Source organism: Vipera berus (assembly GCF_964194415.1).
Source record: "Vipera berus genome assembly, chromosome: 1".
NCBI lineage: Eukaryota > Metazoa > Chordata > Lepidosauria > Squamata > Viperidae > Vipera > Vipera berus.
In genome coordinates this window covers 180064502-180086651 of record NC_138202.1, presented here as the reverse complement: position 1 = coordinate 180086651, position 22150 = coordinate 180064502, and the positions used below count along the sequence as shown (strand labels likewise).

General features: G+C 41.6%; 1 protein-coding gene across 2 annotated transcripts in view; it reads right to left on the bottom strand.

The window, feature by feature from the left end:
• Positions 1-15305: 15305 nt before the first annotated feature.
• Positions 15306-22150, bottom strand: part of PTH2R (parathyroid hormone 2 receptor) — a 65777-nt gene continuing 58932 nt past the window's right edge. Inside the window, exons 14-15 of one of the 2 annotated variants that reach the window (XR_014024786.1) lie at positions 21340-21413; positions 15306-15512 (exon numbers count right to left, since the gene is read on the bottom strand). The gene's annotated coding sequence lies outside the window, so the exon portion shown is untranslated. Of the gene's footprint in view, positions 15513-19264; positions 19322-21339; positions 21414-22150 lie in introns of both variants that reach the window. The other variant, XR_014024787.1, reaches the window with a different exon arrangement.

Sequence of the window (22150 nt, the reverse complement as noted above, 5' to 3'; positions counted from 1 at the left end):
ATTTTAATTATTTTATTTTATTATTTATAGCTAAAACTTTGTGAGATTTTTTTTTATTGAAAAGTTTTATCATACATTTTATCTTTAACAAACCCCCCTACCCCTCCCCTATCCCTCCCTCCTTACCCCTCCCCCCCTCCCCCCCCCGACTTCCCAGAGCTAAGTACAAGGTATAAAAAACAAAAAAAAAAGAATCATCAACAACCATATGCTAACAACCGTAAACTCTAAAATCTATCACTCTCTAGCTCATATAGGATAACTACAAACACTATTAATATAAAATATATAAAAAAAAGAGAGAAAAAAAGAGAAAAGAAGGGAAGACTTATTCAAATGCTACATGAAACTTTTTAGTCCCATATTTGTTCTGGATATACTCAATCCATTTTCTCCACTCCATAACATAACGTTCTTGCGAGTGATCTTTCAAATAGGCCGATATCTTTGCCATCTCTGCCAGGTCAGAAACCTTTAAAGTCCATTCTCCTATAGTCGGCAGTTCCTCCTTCTTCCAATACTGACCTATTAAGAGTCTTGCTGCCGTAATTAAATTCAACATCAACTTAGTGTCCACAACTGTAGCATCTGTAATTATTCCCAACAAAAAAAGTTGCGGACAAAACTTTATCCTCTGTTTAAAAATCTTCTGCATGCTCCACCAGACTTTTATCCAAAAAGCCTTAACCTTTTTACAAGTCCACCATATGTGAAAATATGTTGCATCTTCGTCACCGCACCTCCAACATTTAGGCTGATAATTCGGATACATACTTGCAAGCTTTTTAGGATCTAGATGCCATCTATAAAACATTTTGTAAAAATTCTCTCTTAGATTTTGAGCTTGTGTAAATTTTACGTTCCTCACCCAGATCCTTTCCCATGTATCCATTGTAACTACTTCTTGAATATTTTGGGCCCATTTAATCATGCAATCTTTAACAAGCTCTGTTTCTGAGTCAATTTCTATCAATGCAAGATATATCCGTTTGATATGTGCGGGACCCTGATTTCTAATTTGTTTTATCAAATTTTCATCAGTCATTGTAAAACCAATTTTCTGGTCTTCTTTCCACCTGGCCCGTAGCTGAGTATATTGAAACCAATTTTGAACAACCTTCTCTTCTCGCAAGAGGCTATATGATTTCAAACTCCAGACATTTCTTTCCAAGCTCAGAATCTCCTTGTACGTAGTCACATCATGTTTGAAACCAGCATGTATATTTTCTATTGCGTGTTTTGGAATTGCCCACAGTGGTATTTTACAATCTAGCTTATGTCTATACTTCTTCCAAACTCTCAACAATGCCTGTCTTAGAATATGCACTCTAAACACATTGTCTACCTTCTTGTCATACAACAAATATGCATGCCAGCCAAACAACAAATCGTGGCCCTCAAGATTTAATAATCTCTCTTGTGTCAAATTAATCCAATCACTTATTCCTACTAATGCAGCAGCTTCATAATATAGTTTAAGATTGGGCATTTTAAGACCACCTCTCTCACGAGTATCCTGCATAATCTTAAGTTTAACTCGTGGCCTTTTCCCTGCCCAAACAAATTTATTGATACCTCACTGCCATTCCTCCAAATTAGAATCTTTCTTAAGAATCGGTATCATTTGAAATAAAAATAGAAATTTAGGCAGGACGTTCATTTTCACTGCTGCGATCCGTCCCAACAAGGACAATTGCAATTTTTCCCAACTCTCCAATTCTTTTTGAATTTTCCCCCACAGTTTTTCATAATTATTTTTATATAACTTTGTATTAGAGGGTGACAAAAGCACCCCCAAATATTTTACCCTTTTAACAATCTCAAATCCAGTTAATCCTTCTAAGAGAGCCTTTTGCGAAACTGTCATATTTTTAGCCAGAATTTTGGTTTTCTGTATATTAACTTTAAATCCAGAAACCTTCCCGTATTGTGTTATTATCTCCATCAGGTCCACAACAGAGTTCTCTGGCTGGGTCACTGTAACAACCAGATCATCTGCGAATGCTCTCAATCTATAATCCTGATCTCTAATTTGTATACCCTTAATTTTTTCCGAATTCCGTATTTTAACCAATAATATCTCTAATGTTAATACAAATAACAAGGGCGATAACGGACACCCTTGCCTTGTGCCCTTCTCAATATTACATGCTTCTGTCAGACTATTATTAACTATAATTCGGGCAGCTTGTTTTTGATATAATGCCCTAATCGGTTGTAAAAAATTTTCCCCAAAATCCATTTTGTCTAAAACTCTCATCAAAAACTGCCAATTCAATTGATCAAAAGCTTTTTCAGCATCTAGAAAGATTAGCGCCGCAGGGATCTGGTTGTTCCTTTCCAAAAACTCTAACACATCAACTATATGCCTCACATTATTTTTCATTTGCCTACCACTAATAAACCCCGTTTGGTCCCCATGAATCACCTGTTGCAGAACCCTCATCAGTCTATTAGCCAACACCTTAGCAAATATCTTGTAATCTGTATTTAAAAGCGATATCGGTCTATAATTTTTAACTTGAGTAGCATCTTGGTCTTCCTTCGGAATCAAGGAAATAAAAGCTGTTCTCCAAGACGGTGGCACCTTTCCCCCCCTCTGGATTGTCTGGAACAGTTCCTTTAACGGTTTCATCATCTCTAATTGTAAATTTTTATAATAAGCCGCAGACAAACCATCCGTACCTGGTGCTTTATCCATCTTCAATTCCTTAATTGCTGTAAAAATTTCTTCTTCTGTAATTAATTGATTAATCCCCTCTTTTTGTACTTGCGTAAGAACCGGGATGCTAGCATTCTCCAAATATATATCAATGTCTTTTTCATTAATCTTCTCCTTAGCATATAATTTAGAATAAAAATCCACAAAAGCATCCTTAATAAGGTCCTGTTGAAACACAACCCTTCCTTTATGCTCAATTTTGTCTATATTAGAAGCCCTTTGCTTTTTCCTCAATCTATAAGCTAACCATCTACCTGGTTTGTTGGCGTTGCAAAAGGTATTATGCCTGGCAAACCGCAAATTGGTTGCCACTTGGTCAGCCATTAATTTATCAAATTGTCCTCTTAACAGTTTAATAGCCTCCTTAATCTTCACATCCTCTGAATTCAAAATCAAAGCCTTTTCTTTTTCCTTTATTTCATTCTCCAGTTCTTTCCTCCTAGCTTCCACAGCATGTCTATGTTTATTATTCATATATATCAACACCCCTCTCATATAGGCCTTACTAGCATCCCAAACCATGTCCATAGAGGTGCCCTTATTCATATTAATTTCAAAAAAATCCTTCATCCGCTGTTTGCATTCTTCCACATTTCTCTGATTTCTAAACAAATTCTCATTTACGCGCCACGAGCGCCTATCTCTATTCTCCTTATCAATCTCTAGCCAAACTGGGCTGTGATCAGAAATAGTTCTTGCACAAATCTTCACCTTCTTAGTCCTTAAAAAAAATCATTAGTCAACAAAATAAAATCAATCCTAGAAAAAGATTGATGTCTGTCAGAAAAAAAAGTATAGTCCTTTTCCTGCAAATGTCTCTCGCGCCAAATATCTCGCAGTTCCAAGTCATCCTTCATTTCAAAAAAGGATTTAGGCAGTCTAGCATGACTTGGGACGCGCTTAAAAGCTCCAGCCTTGTCCATCTGTACATCCAAAACACCATTCCAATCCCCCATAAAAATAAAAGATTTATAATCCAACTGGGTAAGCTTTGTATGAAGTAAACTAAAAAAGTCAGCTTGTTGTTGATTAGGAGCATATAATCCAACTAAAAGCGTCTTTTTACCTTCTAGCAGCAGCTCTATCATAACGTATCTTCCATGCTTATCTGCTTCAATTAAGTCTGCTGTTAAGGCACTTTTAATATAAACAACCACTCCATTTTTCTTATTCATTGCAGAAGCAGCAAATTGCGTACCCAGCCTTGAGTTCGATAAATACTTTTGATCCACAACCCTAATATGCGTTTCTTGCAAACATATAACATCTATCTTGAATTGTTTTAAATATTGAAAAACTTTCTTCCTCTTCTGTGGTGAATTTAGTCCATTAACGTTCCAAGTTAAAAATTTAGTTGCCATGCATATCATCCCAAAGCTCTTGGAGCACTGCTTTGATAGGACTATCTTCTTTAGGCCGTGCTCCTCCCACTGCTTGGCTGTAAGTACGTTGTGGAAGTTCCATAGACTTCTGCTGATCTTGTTCTTTTGTTTTTTTTGATCGTTTTAAAGCAGCACGCATCACCCTCTGCTCTCTAGGATCATCCAAAGAAGTTGTAGCTTGATCTCCTCCAGCACCGTTCTCCTCTGTCTGTCCATCTTCAGCCTTTTGATGTTCTCCTTCTCCAGATCCCTTTGCAGCTTCCAGAAGTGATAATGAGGTTGCTTTTAAAACGTTATTGTAAAAATCACGCGCCTGCATCACAGTAACCAGACGGTACCTTTTACCTTCATGCATCACCATCAACCCAACTGGAATCTCCCATCTGAACCTTATATCTCGTTGCTTGAGCTCTTGCACAAGAAATGTAAAATCCTTCCTCCTCCTTAAAATCTTTGGAGGGATTTCTTTTAGAACCAAAACTTCTTGATCAGCAATCACCACTTTAGAATCATAGGCAGCTTGTATAACTTCATCTCTAATTTCCCTCTTTGCAAAATAAACCACCACATCTCTAGGCAGCTTTCTCTGTCTAGCAATCCATGAATTCACACGAAACACTTTATCCATGCCTCCCTTTATTTCAGATGCTGGCTGATTCAATACCACTTCCAGAGCCTCAGAAATCAGCTGCTTTAAATCTTCCTTAATATTCTCTTTTAAGCCTCTGATTCTAACAGCAAACTGCATCTGGTAATATTGAGCAAGACTCAATTCTCTGTCCATTTTGTCTCTTAAATCTTCATTCTCCAATACTTTTGCTTCTAATATGGCATTCTTTTGAGTCAAATCTTCCACTTTTTCATCCAGATCTTCCACACATTCAGCCACTTTATGCACTGAAGACAAAATGTCTACCTTCATCACACTGAACTTCTGTTCCATCCTCTCTTCCATTCTCTCCTCCAATTTCTCCAATTTCTCCTCCATCTGTGCAAATTTATCACCCATTGATTCCAAAATTACCTGGGCATGTTTTTCAAGAGCATCTTGTAAATGCTTTGGTGTCAATACATCAGGAGGATGCAACGCCTGCAATGATGATTGTTGCACCGGAGAAGTTCCACCACTCCGAAGAGTTTTTGGGGGAGGTTTAGCCGCCATCTTTTACTTTCACTTGTGACGCACTTTCACTTTAAGTTTAAAAAGTCCCTCAAGCTCGAGAGTAAAATATAATAATCCTCTTCACCTTTTCTTCTTGTACCGCTCTGCCTGCTCCTTTTATTCCATAGTCCTTCCTTCAGGCAGGGGTGGTCGCAAACGCCTGGCTCTGCTCCAAGAAATCCGGAGCAGAGACGCTGACCAGCTGGGAGCGACCCAGGCTACGGGGGAGTTCAATCCTTCAGCCGCCCAAGCTACAAGCTCAGGCGGCCCCGGAGAACTCGACCCCTACCTGGGGCCTCACCCCCTCCTCTTCTCCCGAGGAGGGGGCTTCAAATTCACCCGAACAGCTGATCGGCGCTGTTTCGGGTGAAAATTACTCAGCTGAGCCGCGGGCAGCCCGGGAAGGCTGTCTCCGGCGCCGCGCAGCCACCGGAAGTCAAAACTTTGTGAGATTTTGAGAGGTGTTGTTTTCACATGATTCCAATCACAACTGAAAATACAGTTCCAGTAGAAAATAAACTATGTAGCTCATGGTTGAACTATGAGTCCTTGGTGCTCTCTGAGTTCAGTGGTTTGCTTGTAGAAATTTCATTATTCAACTTGATAGCACCATCAGTGCTGGCAAGTGTGAGGGTTGCAATACAATACTGTAGCTTGCTCTGTTTGTGTTGGTGGTTAGTGGTTTTCTCCTTGGTAGTTCTTTGATTAGAGTATTGTTTTCTGTTTGATTGTTTGTCTGGTATTGATTCATGCTTTTCTAGGTATTTGCTGCTGTAGGGGATGTATTCTGGCCTTTCTTTCTTACCTTTTTTGTCTCCTTTAAATGGTGTGTAAATATGGTTTATTTCTATGAGTCTGTTGATAGCTGATTTGTCTGAATGCCAAACTTCCAGGAATTCCCTAGTTTTTGTATTTAGCTTAGTACAGGATGTTCAGAGTTTCCCAGTTGAAATTGTGGTTGAGTCTGTCCATGTATTGGGAGATTAAAGAGTTGTATTCTGCTGGTTTTCTGCCTGTTTGTCCTACATAGTGGCTGTTACAGTCCTTACACTATAAGTTGTAAATGACTCCTGTTTTTTGTTTTTTTGTTTTTTGCTATTGGGTCTTTTGATTTACTTTGATTTACTTAAGATGTTGGGGGGGGCTTTAGTTGATTTTTGTGCAATGGGTGTAATGGCTTGTTGGTCATTTTGGAGATTTTGTTTGCTGTTTTGTTTTTGTTATCATAGCTTGAGTTGGTTGTGCTGTAGTGGATTGAGTTGTTGGTTGCTTTTTGATAAATTACATCCCATTTTGTGGAAGATGGTGGTCTGTTTCCTTTTTCTGGTGCTATGGATTGCCACAGTGCACTTGTGCTTGTTTGAATTTTTGCACAACTTCTCTCATCCTCCAGTCATTCTTTAGTTTTCTTTATATATTGCATCCTGTCCAAGGTAACTGTAGTTTGCCTTTTGTTTGCTGGGAGGATGGTGAAGGACTGATTTTCCTGTTTCTGTGTTCTTCTGGTCTATGGTACAATTGTCTGCCTCATATTTTCTTGGATCTCTGTGGCAAGTCCTGTAGTTTTAAATGTTGCTTCCAAGATTGCAAAGAATTCTAACTGATTAACATTGTCTCTGTTATAGGTCAGATCTGTTTGTGGGATACTGTGTTCTGAGGTGGATAGTGGGCAACTGGACATGAAGACAAAAGTATTAAACAAGTGGCAGACACAAATAACTAGTTTTGTTTTGTGAAATAAAATGGCCAAAGGATAATCTTAAGATTTTATAAATGCCCAAGAAAAGATAGATTGGCAGAACCAAATTTCAAACTATATTATCAAGCCAACTGTCTAACTTTAATAACCATCTAGATCAGACATGTCAAACACAAGGCGCGGGGGCCAGATCCGGCCCGCGAAGTGGTTTCATGCGGCCTGCAAAGCCATCCTGGAAACAGTGAGGGAATGGCCCCCACTGCCTTGGCCCTGGCCCAGAGACCCTCCTCCTGCCAGAGACCCTCAGATCTGTCCCACTCCTGCCCAGGCCCCCATAGGCACCCTTGATGCGAACGATGTAGAGCTGGCCATGCCCACCCAGTAGGCCATACGCGCACTAGCCACGCCCACCCAGTAAGCCACGCCCACCCTGGCCATACCCACCCGGTAGGCCATGCCCACCTAGGCCATAACCACCCGGCCCCCTGAGGGCAACCGCAATGCTGATGTGGCCCTCAATGAAATTGAGTTTGACACCCCTGATCTAGATTATCAATCAATCAAACAAAATCATATTAAAGGCATGGGCTTTTGTGGGCTATGCCCCATTTCACCATGTGCACAGAAAGGCTAAACTAATATAGGATTTAAAAGGGGATGCGAGGAAGAAATGGGAAGAAAGGATGGTCATGCAGATGGAGGTTATATATGAGGCAGATTACAAGTACTTTCATATTGTTTCCATTTGGTTAAAAAAACAATGCAAGCACTATTTGCACCTACATAGGTTAGCCACCCCACACATCTGATTAAATGATTGTAACTCATGAAAGTTTATGCATGCCGGCCACATGACCATGGAGACGTCCTCGGACAAGCGCTGGCTCTTCAGCTTTGAAACAGAGATGAGCACCGGCCCCTAGAGTTGGAAACGACTAGCACGCATGTGCGGGGGAACATTTACCTTTACCTTTTTACAGTATGTTAATCTGCAAAGGTGCTGTATTCTTCTTATTTTTTGGCTATCATACATTAACATAGTTTGTATTAACTATTCATAATTCTCTCTATAGAAGAAGAGCAAATTAAACTGTGTGAGTTATCAGTCAGTGTCAAAAATAGCCACATTTGAAGAATAGTTCTGATACAAAATTTAATTCAACTTGGAAGCTATTTATTTATTGTACCACAGTTTAGATTCCTCAGAACTTTAATATATTCTTGTTTGAGGCTTTAAATAAGGAGACAATTATTTGTTCTGACATGAACAGATTATACTGGCTACTATTTGAATTATTTAGTGGCAATTCGACTTTAATGATGTTCTGAATTTTCAAATTGATATAACTTCAACCTGCAGTATTAATCTAAATTACTTGATGATATTTTTATTTAATCTTATATTGCTCACAAATCTTTTTTCTGTTCTTTTTGGTTTTCCATCCTTTTTGCTTTTCTTCTTGATTCTGTTTTTTAAAAATATCTACAAGGCTGTTGTGTGGAGTGTTATGTATTGGGCTCAATGGTAATACCACGTGGGTTGCTGGAGCAGCTAATGTCTCCAGTGCTGCTATTGGCTGTCCCTAGGTGGCAATGGTTGCTTCAAACCTATTGGCTGCCACCTAGGGGCTAGACTATATATTGAGGCTAGTTACAGCCCAATTCTCAGTTCAGATCTTGCAAGCAATAAACCATGAGTTTTCCTGAACTCACTTGTCTCATCTTCATTCCTGCACCAAGGAACCCACTACACAACATGGAGTATCTGAAATAATGTTGTTTGCTATGCTAATTACAAGTAAACCATCTAAAGGCACCATATACTTTCACTAACATTGCCCTTAGCAACAGTTTTAACAGAGCAGAGAGGAAAAATGTTTCCTGGGAAAGTTAGCAGAACCTGTGTACTTTGACTGAAATACACGAGCTGAGACTGATTCATTGCATGCTGCTGTTCCACTGTGATGAGCCAGATGAGCCAGACTTTATGTCAGTGTACAGTTGTAGGATTTGAGTAATATGAATCAATATCCTTAATGTGCAGATGAAGATGCCAAGTCCATACTTTATCTGTACATGACTATCACCAGTGGTTAATTAATGAAGCCTCCCTCAATCTGGTCAGCTCAGGAAATGCTAAGTTTATAGCTGTCACAATTTCCTGGCAGGGAGGGCAATAGAGGTTCTGGGTATTGTAATCCTGTTCTGTTTGAAGAGCACTCAATTGTGAATTCATACATTCAGTGTTTTGTTAATCCTGATATTTTCATTTCTAGTAGTGGGAAAAAAGGTTAGATTTTAAGTGGCACGTCTTGCACCTAAAAGAGTAGGCACAGTTGCCAGGGCTAAGCTAGAATTACAAACACAGGAACTAGAGAAGTCAAAAGACAGATTATTTATTTTATTTACTAGCTTTTTTAAAAAATCCCTTTATTACCTTTGTAAGTAATTCATGGTGGTTAATGTACATAATATTCCTTCCTCTTCCTATTATCTCCACAACAACAATCCTGTGAGGTGGGTTGGGCTGAGAGAGAGTGATTGGTCCAAACTCACCCAACCAGCTGTCATGCCTAGGTGACACTAGAATTCACCATCTCCCGCTTTTTTTTTAGTCTGGTGCCTTAACCACTAAACCAAACTGGCTCTCTTATTAGTCTCTCTCTCTTTCTCTCCCTCTCTCTCTCTCTATCTCCCTTCCTCTCTCTCTCCCTCTCTCTCTCTCAAGACTCCTGGAGAAATATTGGCTTTACTTAATTATTTTTATGCTCTCAAGTCAGTGTTGACTCCTGGTGATTACCTAGGCTAGTCGCTGCAGTTTTCTTGGCAAGATTTTGAAAGTACGGTAGTTTCCCATTGCCTCCTTCCTAAGGTTGAGAGAGAATGACTGGCCTAAGATTGCCCAAGGACTAGAACTCACCATCTCCTGGTTTGTAGCCTAATGCCTTAACCACTATACCAAATTGGCTTTCTGCCTTTATTTAGCCTTTCCTGTTTTGGTTTAATTTTGTTGGACTAAAATGTACTTCTAAAGTATTTTCAACTTATCTAGCTGCATTATAATGTTCAAGGTGACTATTTTGCATTGTCATTTGTCATTAAATGAATAATTGATAATGAGATCATCAATTATTGTCAGTTGAAAATAAAAAGGTTTCTATAGAAATTGGACAAGTTGAGAACCACGTTGGGGGAAAGTTAGCTGTACCTAAGACCTTCAGAAGCTGCAGATTAACTGTACACCCCTGTTTTAGGGGACTAGCAAGAATAATGACGTAATATGCTGTTCAGTCCTTTCTTGAAGAATCTAAGGAGCCACAGCTAAACTGATGTCATTTGTAGATTAAAACACACCCAGTAATGATAATTCACAGTTCATAAACCCTCTATATTCTTTGGAGAATAACAGCACACACTCTTAGAAAAATAAATTTAATAAATCATTTACTTTTTGTTTCCTTTTAAATTGGTTTCCAAGGTTTGGGCACAATATGGGAGGTATATTGAAAGCCATTTTCAGCACAGAAATGCCCATTTGGTCAACTCCCCAATGACTGCCCAGTTTCAAGAGATAAGAAACTCAGGACAAAAGTCCATTAAACAGTGGGAGGGATAGGAGAAAGAATCTCCAGAATTACAAAGGGTTTTTTAAAAGGAAATGTACCTTCCTATTGATAGTGGGCAATCAACTCTTTTAGTGGCTACTTCAATCAGAATAGAGCTGGAAGGGACCTTGGAGGTCTTCTAGTCCAACCCCTTGCTCAAGCAGGACATCCTATACCAGGGGTCAGCAACCCAAAACAGCAAAAGAGCCACTCAGAACCGGTTCCGTCATACACACACAAAAGTGGGAGCCACAAAATATGCGTGCGCATGTAGGCATGCACGTGGGCACACACGCGCATGCGCAGAACAAGCAAAAACATACACCACCCCTACACCCGCACCGCATCCTGAGCCGCACGCACCTGTCGCTGCCCAGTGCCGCCAGCTTACACGGGGGGTGGGGGGTGGGGGGAGGGACGGACTCGCAGGCGACAGGCACTAGGTTGCTGCGGCGCCTTCAGCCCGGGCGCCGCCGGAGCCACCCGAATGCCCTGCCCCTCTCCTGGGACCTCCAAACCTCTGCGTTTGATGAATGCAGCAGCTCTCCAAACCGCCGCCGCCCCATTTGCAGAGCTGCTGCATTCCTCCGTGTTTGAAAGAAACTGAAAGAAACACGGACGAACGCAGCAGCTGTGCAAAGAGGACGGTAGCAGTTTGGAGAGGTGCGCGTGCACTCTCCAAACCGCTGCCGTCCTGTTTGCACAGCTGCCGCGTTCGTTCATGTTTGATGAGCGTGGCAGACCTCCGAACGGGACGGCGGCGGTTTGGAGTGCGCGCGCACTCTCTCTCTCTCTCTCTTCCCGTCAGGCGGCTCTGGTGAGGCTGCCTGCCATCCTCTCTTTGCTCGGCTCCGCTCTGCCCAGCTCGCCTCCGCCTCCCTCGCCCGCCATTACCTCAGGCAACATCCTCACTAGTCCGGAGGCGGCCACTGGAGCGGGGGTTTAACGCCTCGCCCCCTCCCTTATCCTTCTCTCTCTCTTCCCCGCCGCCGCCAAAGAGAGAGAGACAGAGAGAACTTCAATCTGCGCGTGCCACTTCTTCCCCGTCCCACCAAAAGCGCCCGAGCAGAGCAACGGTGCTCCGTCCCAACCACCCCAGGACTAGCGCTGGCGGAGATTCCTGCAGCGCCTCGCTTGCTCCTCCGCAGACTGAGGAGGGCCTGACTAGGCGCTCCCTGCCCAGAGCGGAGCGGAGGCGGCCATGGCGGGGATTTTAGCGCGGGGGTCCAAGCCGTCCCACGATGGTCCAAACAGCGAAGGGAGAGGCGAGACGTGGAAGCAGCAGCCCCGGCAAGCTCCTGCCGCCTCCCCTCATAGGAAGGGGAGGGCAAATTGCCCCTTCTCCGTGCCGGGGCTGCTAACCATGGCAGGGAGAAGGAAGGGGGGGACGCGCCTTCTCCCTCGCCGGGGCTGCTAGCCACGGAGAGAAGGAAGGGGGGGGAAATCGCCCTTTCCTTCTCCCTGCCGAGGCTGCTAGCTGCGGCAAAGAGAAGGGGGGGGGGAAATCGCCCTTTCCTTCTCTCTGCCGAGACTGCTAGCCGCGGCAAGGAGGAGGGGGGGGGAAATCACCCTTTCCTTCTCCCTGCCGAGACTGCTAGCTGCGGCAAGGAGAAGGGGGGGAAATCGCCCTTTCCTTCTCCCTGCCGAGGCTGCTAGCCGCGGCAAGGAGAAGGGGGGGGAAATCGCCCGGGAGGCCTGGGAGCCGCATGGGACAGCTCAAAGAGCCGCATGCGGCTCTGGAGCCGCAGGTTGCTGACCTGTGTCCTATACCATTTCAGACAAGTGACTGTCTAGCCTCTTCTTAAAAACCTCCAGTGATGAAGCACCTACAACTTCTGACAGAAAGCTGTTCCACTGGTTAATTATCCTCACTTCCTAGTATGCAATTAAGAATCTTGTTTTGGACCATTGGGTCAGTCAGACTCAGAATCAGAGAAGCAGGGTGTAAGGACCTGCCCCAGCTGATCCTCTCAGAAAAGCATGACTTGACTCCATGAGGTTAATCAAAAGAACTTTACTGACAGAAAGTGGTTGCACTAAAGTGGAAATCTAACAATCCTGCGCAAAGCACCAAGCTATTCTTCCCATTCCAAAACCCAACCAGTCCACCACCAGCCAATACAGTGCCGCAAGGTTGTTTTGAGAGCTCTGAGGTACAGACTTGATAACGGGTCATCCTCAGGGCACAGCAGCCTTGGAGTCAGGTTGGAAGCAGCTGAGAGGGAGTCCATCTGATCTCCAAAGATGATTCCTCTCCCTAATTCCGATGTGGTTACAGCAGAAGTGAAAGCATGCAAAGAATGGTGTCCCACCCCAAGCCTCCTCCTCCTCCTCCTCCTCCAACAGAATGGCAGGGCACCCAAAGTTGATAGATCCTGACCTTGCAAATCATGGACCAGCAAGGTCTCTCAGACATCAGCAGAATGGGCTCTGTTGGAAGGTAAATAATCAGCCAGCAGGAAGCTGAGTCACTTGACCAAGAGCCTGAGCCCGTAAAGATCCTCTGCCCTTGTGTATGCAGAAAGGATAGTCAGTAAGGCTCTTCAGAAGAAAAAGCATGACTCAGGAAAATAGGCATGCCTGAATCAGCAATCTTCTGGTGATGAACAACTTTCCAACCTTGGACCTGAATTCCTGAAGTGGTGCTGCTTCCATCCAATACCTTGACTGACCTTTGGAGTGATACACCATTATGCTCCACTTTGATTCCTGGATCTTGAATTTGTCTGTATGGAACTTCATCTTCTGAAGTAAGCATGTTGTTTTTCCTGAGCTTTCCTGAGTTTTTTCCATTCCTGTGCTGTGGTGAAATTTATAGCCACTATGAAGACCTCTTTTCTGTGTCTGACTTGCACTTGTGATGGCTGGCACAGGATGTTATTTAACCTTGTATCTGATTGTCACAGTCTTGCCAGGTGGAGTGTCCAGGAAGTCCTGCCAAGGTCTAGTCAGTAATCCTGACACATGTTTTCACTGATATTGAGGTGGTTTGAGCTGTTTTTTAAATATATCTAAATTGGCAACTAATCTCATTATATTCTAGATGTTGGTTATGGCTGAAAAACTGTATTTTTTTAATTTATAACAGCTGCTTATCAGCTTGAAGCAGCAGCAAATAATTGTCATCTATCACAATTAGCATTACACTCACAAAATTATGGGGAAGTATTATAGAGCTTACCCTGTATGTAGATTCATGTTATTACAAACTCTGCTTTGTAGAAAGAGGCCACCAGAAAGTGATAGTACTGCTTTTACAAGATTTACTTATATCAGATGAATATAAGGATATGCAGTATTAATGAACCAATAGATATCTGTTCTTTGTCAGATCCCTAAAGAACTCCATAGCATCACTGCAGTTACAAAAGTGAGTCTGAGTCGGCTTCCTTATTTCCAGCTTGGATTGATATGGAAGGAATGTCCCATCTTCTACCTTAATCCAATGGAGGAAAACATAAATTAGAATTTCTTTTTCTCTGAGCAGCACTTTACTGTACTCAAAGGATCACTATGGGACACAACCAGTGAAGTTATCACTGGAGAGCTCAGAGTCGAAATATTCAGCTTGGTTTCTTCCTGCTATGGGCATTCATTTAAAATAAATATATTAAGCCTTGCAGAGGTTAAACTTAACACATTTCTCTCCAGAAGTGCCTGAAGGAAGTCACAAGGTCACAAGCTACAGTATTATCCCTGGCAATCTAGATGTTCAGTGCTTGAGAGATCAGTACCAGCCCTTGTGTCCCTGACAAAAAGAATACTGGGCTGATTTTCTCAGGACTGTCTATTTTGGTTGCCAGGAAACATATATTTATTGGTTTGATCTGCACAATACTGTATAATGAGGTAGATGGTTTAGGAAGTGATAGAACAGATGATATTAATTCATATTTTGAATTGGTTCCCTGTGAAAATAACACATTTAGAACAGGGGGGGAAAAACCCAGCCAAGGGGAGATTTTTGGCCATTGGAGAAACTTTCCCACCTCTAAACTAGAGTATGGGTCTGTGTGTCAAAAGATTTTTTATTAAAACAGAGTGTGTGTTTTTGCACCATGTGTTAAAATCCACAGTATTTTTCCTGCACATTATATCAAGGCAGAAGACCTGAAACGTTTCAGTGGAGATGGCAACTTAATAATTTGTAAACATTGGGACTATGAGGGAATGAATGAAGGGGGTTTTATGGCGAATATACTGCAGCATCCCCATGGTCACATGATCACAATTTGAACGCATGGTGATTAGTGCAAACTCACCAAACCAGCTTTCATGCCTAAGGTGGGGCTAGAACTCACTGACTCCTGTTCATTGGTCAAAGACACCCAACTGCCTTTCACACCTAAGGTGGGACTTGAACACACAGTCTCCAACTGCTGGACCCAAAGAAATCCACCTGGCTTTCATGCCTAAGGTGTGACTTGAACTCAGTTTGCTTGTAGTCACAGAAAAAAATGTCTTGGTCCCTTCTGAATAATAAATTTGTTTGGGTGGTTCCTTTGCTTGGTTGTCAATTTACTTTGCTTGCTCAAACCAAATACATCTGAGATGATAAATCTGCTATGTCTATGTGTCCGTGTATGTGAGTCTTTCGCCAAGTGTCAGGCAGTGGCCAGATACCAGATTCTTTGACAATCCAAAGACAATGAACACATCAGTGAGTAGAGATTTCAAGCTTTAGTGTGTACCCTTAGCAGGTACCAGAATACAAGAAAGCATAAGGTACCAAGAATTCAAGTTAAATCAATATTTAATTATTACAGTTGTTGAACAAAATGAAAGAACACCATCATCTTGCCACATGGAAAACACTGGAAAATGCAATTTCTTTATTTCTGTATTTGCAAGATGAGATCCAGTATCTCTGCTGTATAGGGTTGAAATGTGGAGTCCTTCGTGCTGTCTGAGCTTGGTTTTTTGCTTGCAGACGTTTCATTACCTAACACCATTGATTATTTACAGCATCAGTACCAATGTTTGGAGGTTTTCTCCCTATTGATATACAATACAGGTAGTTCTGGACTTACAACCGTTCATTTAGTGACCATCTGAAGTGACAATGGCACTGGAAAAAATGACTTACAAGAGGTCATCTCACAACCATTTCAGCATCCACATTCATGGATGGTTTGTCTGCATGCCAGGCTTCCAAAAATTCCCTAGCATTTTTGGATTTGGTTTGGTCTAGGATAGTCACACTTTCCCAGTTGAAACTATTGTTGAGTCTGTCCATGTGTTGTGAGATTAAAGAGTATTCATTATGTCTTCTGATTGCTAATTGGTGTTCATAGATGACCTCAGCCTGTCTGTCCTACACCATCAGTAGCTGTTACTCCACATGTTATAGATGACTTCTGGTTTTTCACTTAAGCTACTTAGTTGGTTTGTGTTTTATGGTGATGCACCATAAACAACCTCAAGGAGCAATTGGAATAAACTATGACCCTAGTAAACACAAAAAATGCTGACAACTGCCCTCAAGACTACATCTCTTTCTTGTTTTAACAAAATTCCAGACCAAATTATTCAGGCCAAACTGCAAAAACAAGCAGCTAAATGAACCCGAATGGGCAGTCAAAATATCCAGCTGACCACTATCTACTTCAGGTTGCAATATACTCCAGAAAGGCCTCAACTATAACATAAGACAGTGTTAATCAGTCAGAATTTTTGCAGCTTTAGAAGCAGTATTGAAAACCACAGGACTTCTTGCCATAGAGACCCCAGCAAACAGACAATCCTACCACAGACCAGAAGAACACAGAACCAGAACCCACTCAAAGCAGAGGACAGAGTAGCCCTCAGAAACCTAAACTAACTAACTAACCCCATCCACCCAACAAACAAAGCCAAAGCACAGATATCGTTCACAGAACACTATCTATACAAAAAGCCAAAGAATTACCATAGAAAAATATAACAACAAATCAGAGGAACATCCATGGGAGTGGAGACTGGGATGCCCACTCTCAAGACTCATAGTGGAGACTGTAATGCAACAGTAGAAACTATTGCGCTCCCATATGAAAAACCAAATTATGGGTCCAGTATATGGGTGACAACTTCATTGTAATAAAAAACGAACAACTAGAGAAGACACGTGAAACAATCCACAACATGTCCAAAGGAATCAAACTGAAAAGGGCAGAAGAAAACAGTAACACGTTACCCTACCTGGACATCCCCATCAGCAGAGGAAACAACAGCAAATTAGAACTGTAAGCCTATTGAACAACAACCTGCACTAAGCATTCATGATCTCTCATGAAACCCTTAGTGATCTCTTGTAGAATCCTGTTTGAGAAAGGCCATTCTAAATTATCTGTTGTGGGGCTATATCTGTGAATCTCCGGCATAAAGGGATTCATCCTTCACAAGATCTATTTCCTGAGGGATACAACTTCATGGTAGCCAAATGATGCCATCTGAAGGTAGTGTTTCCATCACTCCTACAGCCTAGGGAAAAGAGTCACTGCTCTTCCTAAAGCCAGGGGCTCCATTCCTGATTGAGCTCTTGAGTTGGGGTTCAAAAGAGAACTTGTAAGTTCTGGGTTGTGGTTTTAACTACTTCCTCCTTGTCCTATGTTTTTCACATTTTAGCTGAACACACTTAAAATTCTGGATCTGGATTAAATAAGATTTTTGTTCCCTGAAACTCATTTCAAATGAACATTTGCTATGTCCTCTTCCTTTCCAATTGGCCCTTGAAGAAATCTTGCCAGGCAGAACTAGAAATAAAAAAGTTTCCCTTTTGGCTTAATATATAAGGAATAGAGAGGAAAAAAAACAGGAATAGTTAGTCCACCTTTTGTCTATGTTGCCTCTTCACATACCTGTTTTCCCTAAGAAGGAATTCCTTTGTAATCAAGTACTTTTGTCCTCTATCTTCAGGATCTTTCCTTCCTGTCATCTCTTTAATAGTACTACAGTCATGTTGGGAGCGCTGAAGTGCTTCTGGGTTGAAAGGATTAGTCGTTCACATCACCATTGCCTGGAGGACACCCAGTTGGGAGCTCCTTTCATGTCTCAGTTAAGCTGCCCACCAAAGTGGTAACCATCTATCTACTCACAGTCACCTGCTTTGGGACTGCTGGGTTGGCAGGAGATGGAGCAAGTGACAAGAGCTCACCCTGTCCTGTAGCCTGCCAATTGACACACCAGTGTCCTAACCACATGAGCCACCTGCTCCTTCTCTTCAAGGTTATCTAGAGACGTTTCAAGCCATTTTTGGCATCTTGTTTAGATGTTTCAGGATCTACCTTCTTCAGGTTTTTCAAAAATTCTTGAAGCCATTTTTCCAGAACTGGTCTGTGTTCTTCAGATGACGAGAGGCTTTCTAGAGATCCTTGAACCCATTGTAATATATTTTCCACAGGTCCTTCAAAACATTGATTCTTGAGATCCTCTATTGATTTTTCAAGCCAACCATTACTTAGGGTATCTTGAAACTCTACTTTAGACTTCTGCAGATCTTTTAATACCTGCTTTAAGCCATTCCTGAATACCTAGATGGGGGGAGGGTTTGGTCCTTTTCCCTTTAGGTTCTTTAGAAGATATTGCAAGCCATTTTTAGTAATCTTGTTTAGATGCTTCAGGACCTTCCTTGTCCAGGTTTTCAATGAATCTGGAAACCATTTTTCCAGAACTGATTTCGGCAAAAGTTGAGATCCTGGAAGACTTTGTAATGCACCAGATGGTGGAGGCAGTGAAAAAGCCAATTGTTCATCTAAACTTTGCAGCTGCTGAAGCACCTGTTGCATCCAGTTTTGATCACCAACATATAAAAAAAATGTTGAGACTCTGGAAAGAGAGCAGAGAAGACCAACAAAGATGATCAGAGGACTGGAGGCTAAAACGTATGAAGAATGGTTGCATGAATTGTTTAGTCTAGTGAAAAGGAGGACTAGGGGTGACAGGATAGGAGCGTTGCAACATCGTGAGGGGCTGCCACAAAGAAGAGGGGGTCAGCCTATTCCTCAAAGCACCAGAAGGCAGAGCAAGAAGAAATGGATGGAAGCTAATCGAGGAAAGAACCAATCTAGAATTAAGGAAAAATTTCCTGACAGCAAGAATAAATAACCAGTGAACGGCTTCCTTCCAGAAGTTGTGGGTGCTCCATCACAGGAGATTGTAAAGAAGAGATTGGACAGCTATTTGTCCAGTATGGTATAGGATCTCTTGCTTGTGAAGGAGTTGGAGTAGAAGACCTACAAGGTCCCTTCCAACTCTGTTATTCTGTTATTCATTTTCATTGTAATCTCAATCTCCAAAGAGGGATGAAATTAGGGTTAAATCATATAACAGTAACCTAACACATTCATTAAACTGTAACAACTTTGTGTAAAAACCACAAACATGTCCCAATCAAGGGACTTCAACTCAACTTCAGTTCAACATTCTGTCTGGCTGGGGAATTCTGAAAGCTGAAGTCCACCCATGCCTTAAAGTGGCCAAGTATCTCTCTTCAAACTATCCTGACTTCCCATTTAATTCTGTGTCCAATTCAAGGCCTATTGTTGAACAAAACCCTCCAAAGGAGTCAGTATCAGATATCTATCATTTGGTATTTCTGGCTTCTGACAACAAGAAATGTTGAATTATGAAAGAAACCCCCTCCCCCATTACTTATGAGTCCCATCTTAGGCACAGGTGGGTGACCCTGAGCCAGTCCCTCTCTCATCCTTAACCCACCTCACAATGTTGTTGTTGTAGGGATGAAGGAGTCTTAGGTATGTTCACCACCTTGAGCTATTTAGAGAAATAATAAAGGTGGAGTAAAAATCTAATTAGTAAAAATTAAAATAAATACTTCAGTTGTCAGGCTGAGTGTGTTTGGGAAATAACTATAGCTGTCCAATGGAATCCCTTTTTAAGTTAAATCATTAGCCAGATCAATTTCTAGCTTTGTGATCACAATGCCCATCCAATTGGGACATCCTGAAGCCAATTTTTTGGCCCCTAAATCTTGCAGATTTTTCCCAGCAGAGATCATTGCCATTGGCCAGCTGGCACCAACCTCTTTTCGGAGACATGCACCTTTGACATGGCGGATGGGGAGTTTAGTCAAAGTTATGCAGGTTGCTAATGCAGCAGGTATGAGCACTTCTGTGGTCTGGAGTTGAACCCCACTTTTCTCATCTCAGCCCTAATTCTGCCTAATGGGAACCGTTTCTTCCTTCTGAAATGCCCAAATGATAGATCCTTAGGATATCCAGAGTGCCAACATCCAATTCAGTCACTTTCTAGGGATTTTGAGCAGAGCCTTCCAACATTGTGGTTCAGATTCACCAAGTTTGTTGAAGGTTGCCATGGCAAGCTGCAGCCAATGGGGTTAGAAGGAGTCCCTGATGTCACAAGCCAGGCTTTGATTGACCTAGACCACAGGTCTGCAACCCGCGGCTCCGTAGCCACCTGCGGCTCTTTCAGCCATCTCTTGCGGCTCCCAGTCCTCTGCCATGTGCATTCCAAAAAAAAAAAAAAAAGTGGGACTAAAAAAGTTCAACCAATCAATTCAAATATGCAGGGTAGGTGCATATCTCGCCTTGGCTCCACTCTTCAGTCATACCCTGTTCTGCGCATGCGTGCATGTACGCGCATGCGCACATATTTTTGGCGGCTCCCTTTTTCCTTTTGTGAGGGAACCGGTTCCGAGTGGCTCTTTCACTGTTTCAGGTTGCTGACCCCTGACCTAGACCTAAGATTTGAAAAATAATCATCAGCTGATAGCCCAGCCTTGTTCAGCCAACTCTTAAGAGGTTTTTGCAAGACACCCCTGAATCTTCTTCAACCAGAGTTAGTCCATCTGAATGGACAACTATCAGTTGTCTGGACAGCCTGGGAAGCAACAGATTTTGCCCCTTGTTTGGAGATGAAGTCCAGCTTAAAAGATGTCCTTTATATCTGTAATCTAGTCTTAGAGATCTAGAGAATCAAGATTTTCCTGTACATGCCCAGATGAATAGGAGCTGAAAGGGAAATATGCATAAGGATTAGATATTATTCCTATCAGGCATTGTGAAGAATGTGCTTAAAGAAACATATGGATCAAATTGTGAACAGTCCCTAACCAAGTACCCTACCTGGTAGTCGAGCCACTGTGTATGGCCCCTGAAAATTTTGACCTCAAGTGTAGTCTTTTGCATAGGTACATATGTGTCTGTTCCCATTGGAGCAATAGAATAACCTGCTACTGTATGTCCCTTCCAATAAATTAGATTGTTCTTAAAGAAGATTTGAAAATACTTGAAATACATACTGTGAAATGGTGAACATTTCTGTTGTGTGGATCTCACAAAAATGTATGCAAAATGCAAACAATATACTGTACTTGTTAAGGATAGTAGCTAGGTAGATATTTCAGACTGCTGCCTATTAGTCTTTCAGTTTGAAAAAGTGAGACTTCCAGTGCATTGTGAATCACACCCTTTCACTCAGCTTCTCTGTTGTTAAGTTGAATTCAGAATTCAATTTGAATATAACAATTCCATTTAGACATAGAGAAGGTAGACAGAGGTATGTTGGGACAGGGGTAAAGGGGGTCCATTTTTAGCTCACATTCAACAGATTCTTTCCAAATGTATAGGATAGACAGGAAATAAAATGTTGTGGCTGAGGGTAAACAATGGAGGTTTTCAAGAGTTTTCTTTGCTCATTTATTATGACTTACTGGAAATTCTGAACTGCTCTGTTCTATTTTTTCATTGTATTGTATTGTATTGTATTGTATTGTATTGTATTGTATTGTATTGTACCGTACTGTACCGTACCATAGCATAGCATATCATCATTCAATATAATGCTTTCTAGCTGGTCTTCATATATGATGTTTGCTGAACTTTAGCTGCCAAAACAGGACAAAAGCAGTTAAAAGCAAGTGAAGAAACAGGAAGACATGAACAAGAAAGCAAGGGGGTGGGGAAGGACAAAGGAGTTGGTGATAACCTATCAACATATGAAAAAGTTTCTGGGGGCCCTCTGGAAAAACTGCTGAGTAATTAATGTGGACAGTCCCAAAAGAATGGCCTTTGGTTAATCTTTTTATAACAACATAAAAATAGAAATAAATAAGACACCAGGTGACCCTTCCTCTATATTGCACCATAAAAGAAACAATTTGATGGGCAGACAATGTATCCAATGCTGTGGAAACTGTGTATATTTCCAAAGGAATATTAAGACCTGCAGAAAGATGAATCCTCAAGATCTTTCTTGATAGACTTTGTTGCAGTATTTTACTAGCAGTAGCTTCAGTGCACTTCTAAATAACAGAAGCAATATTCGTAGCTGCTTGGCCAATTTATCTGCTTCCTCCCACAGGTGTTTTTTTTAAACAGTTTTTCCTCTCTTTCTTCAGATATGATTATTAATAACAGTTCTGCTGTCGGTCCATTGTTGACAGTTTGCTATGTTGCATAAGTCAAGGGGAGTATTTTTCAGCTTTGCTACAGCTTCATTGGACTTGGAAATTAGGAATAATAAAAGCCAAACAAACAAACAAACAAAAATGCATGCTAACCAACAAAAGGGACAAGACAGAGGAAATTTCCATAGATGGATGACCATTGCACATACATCAAG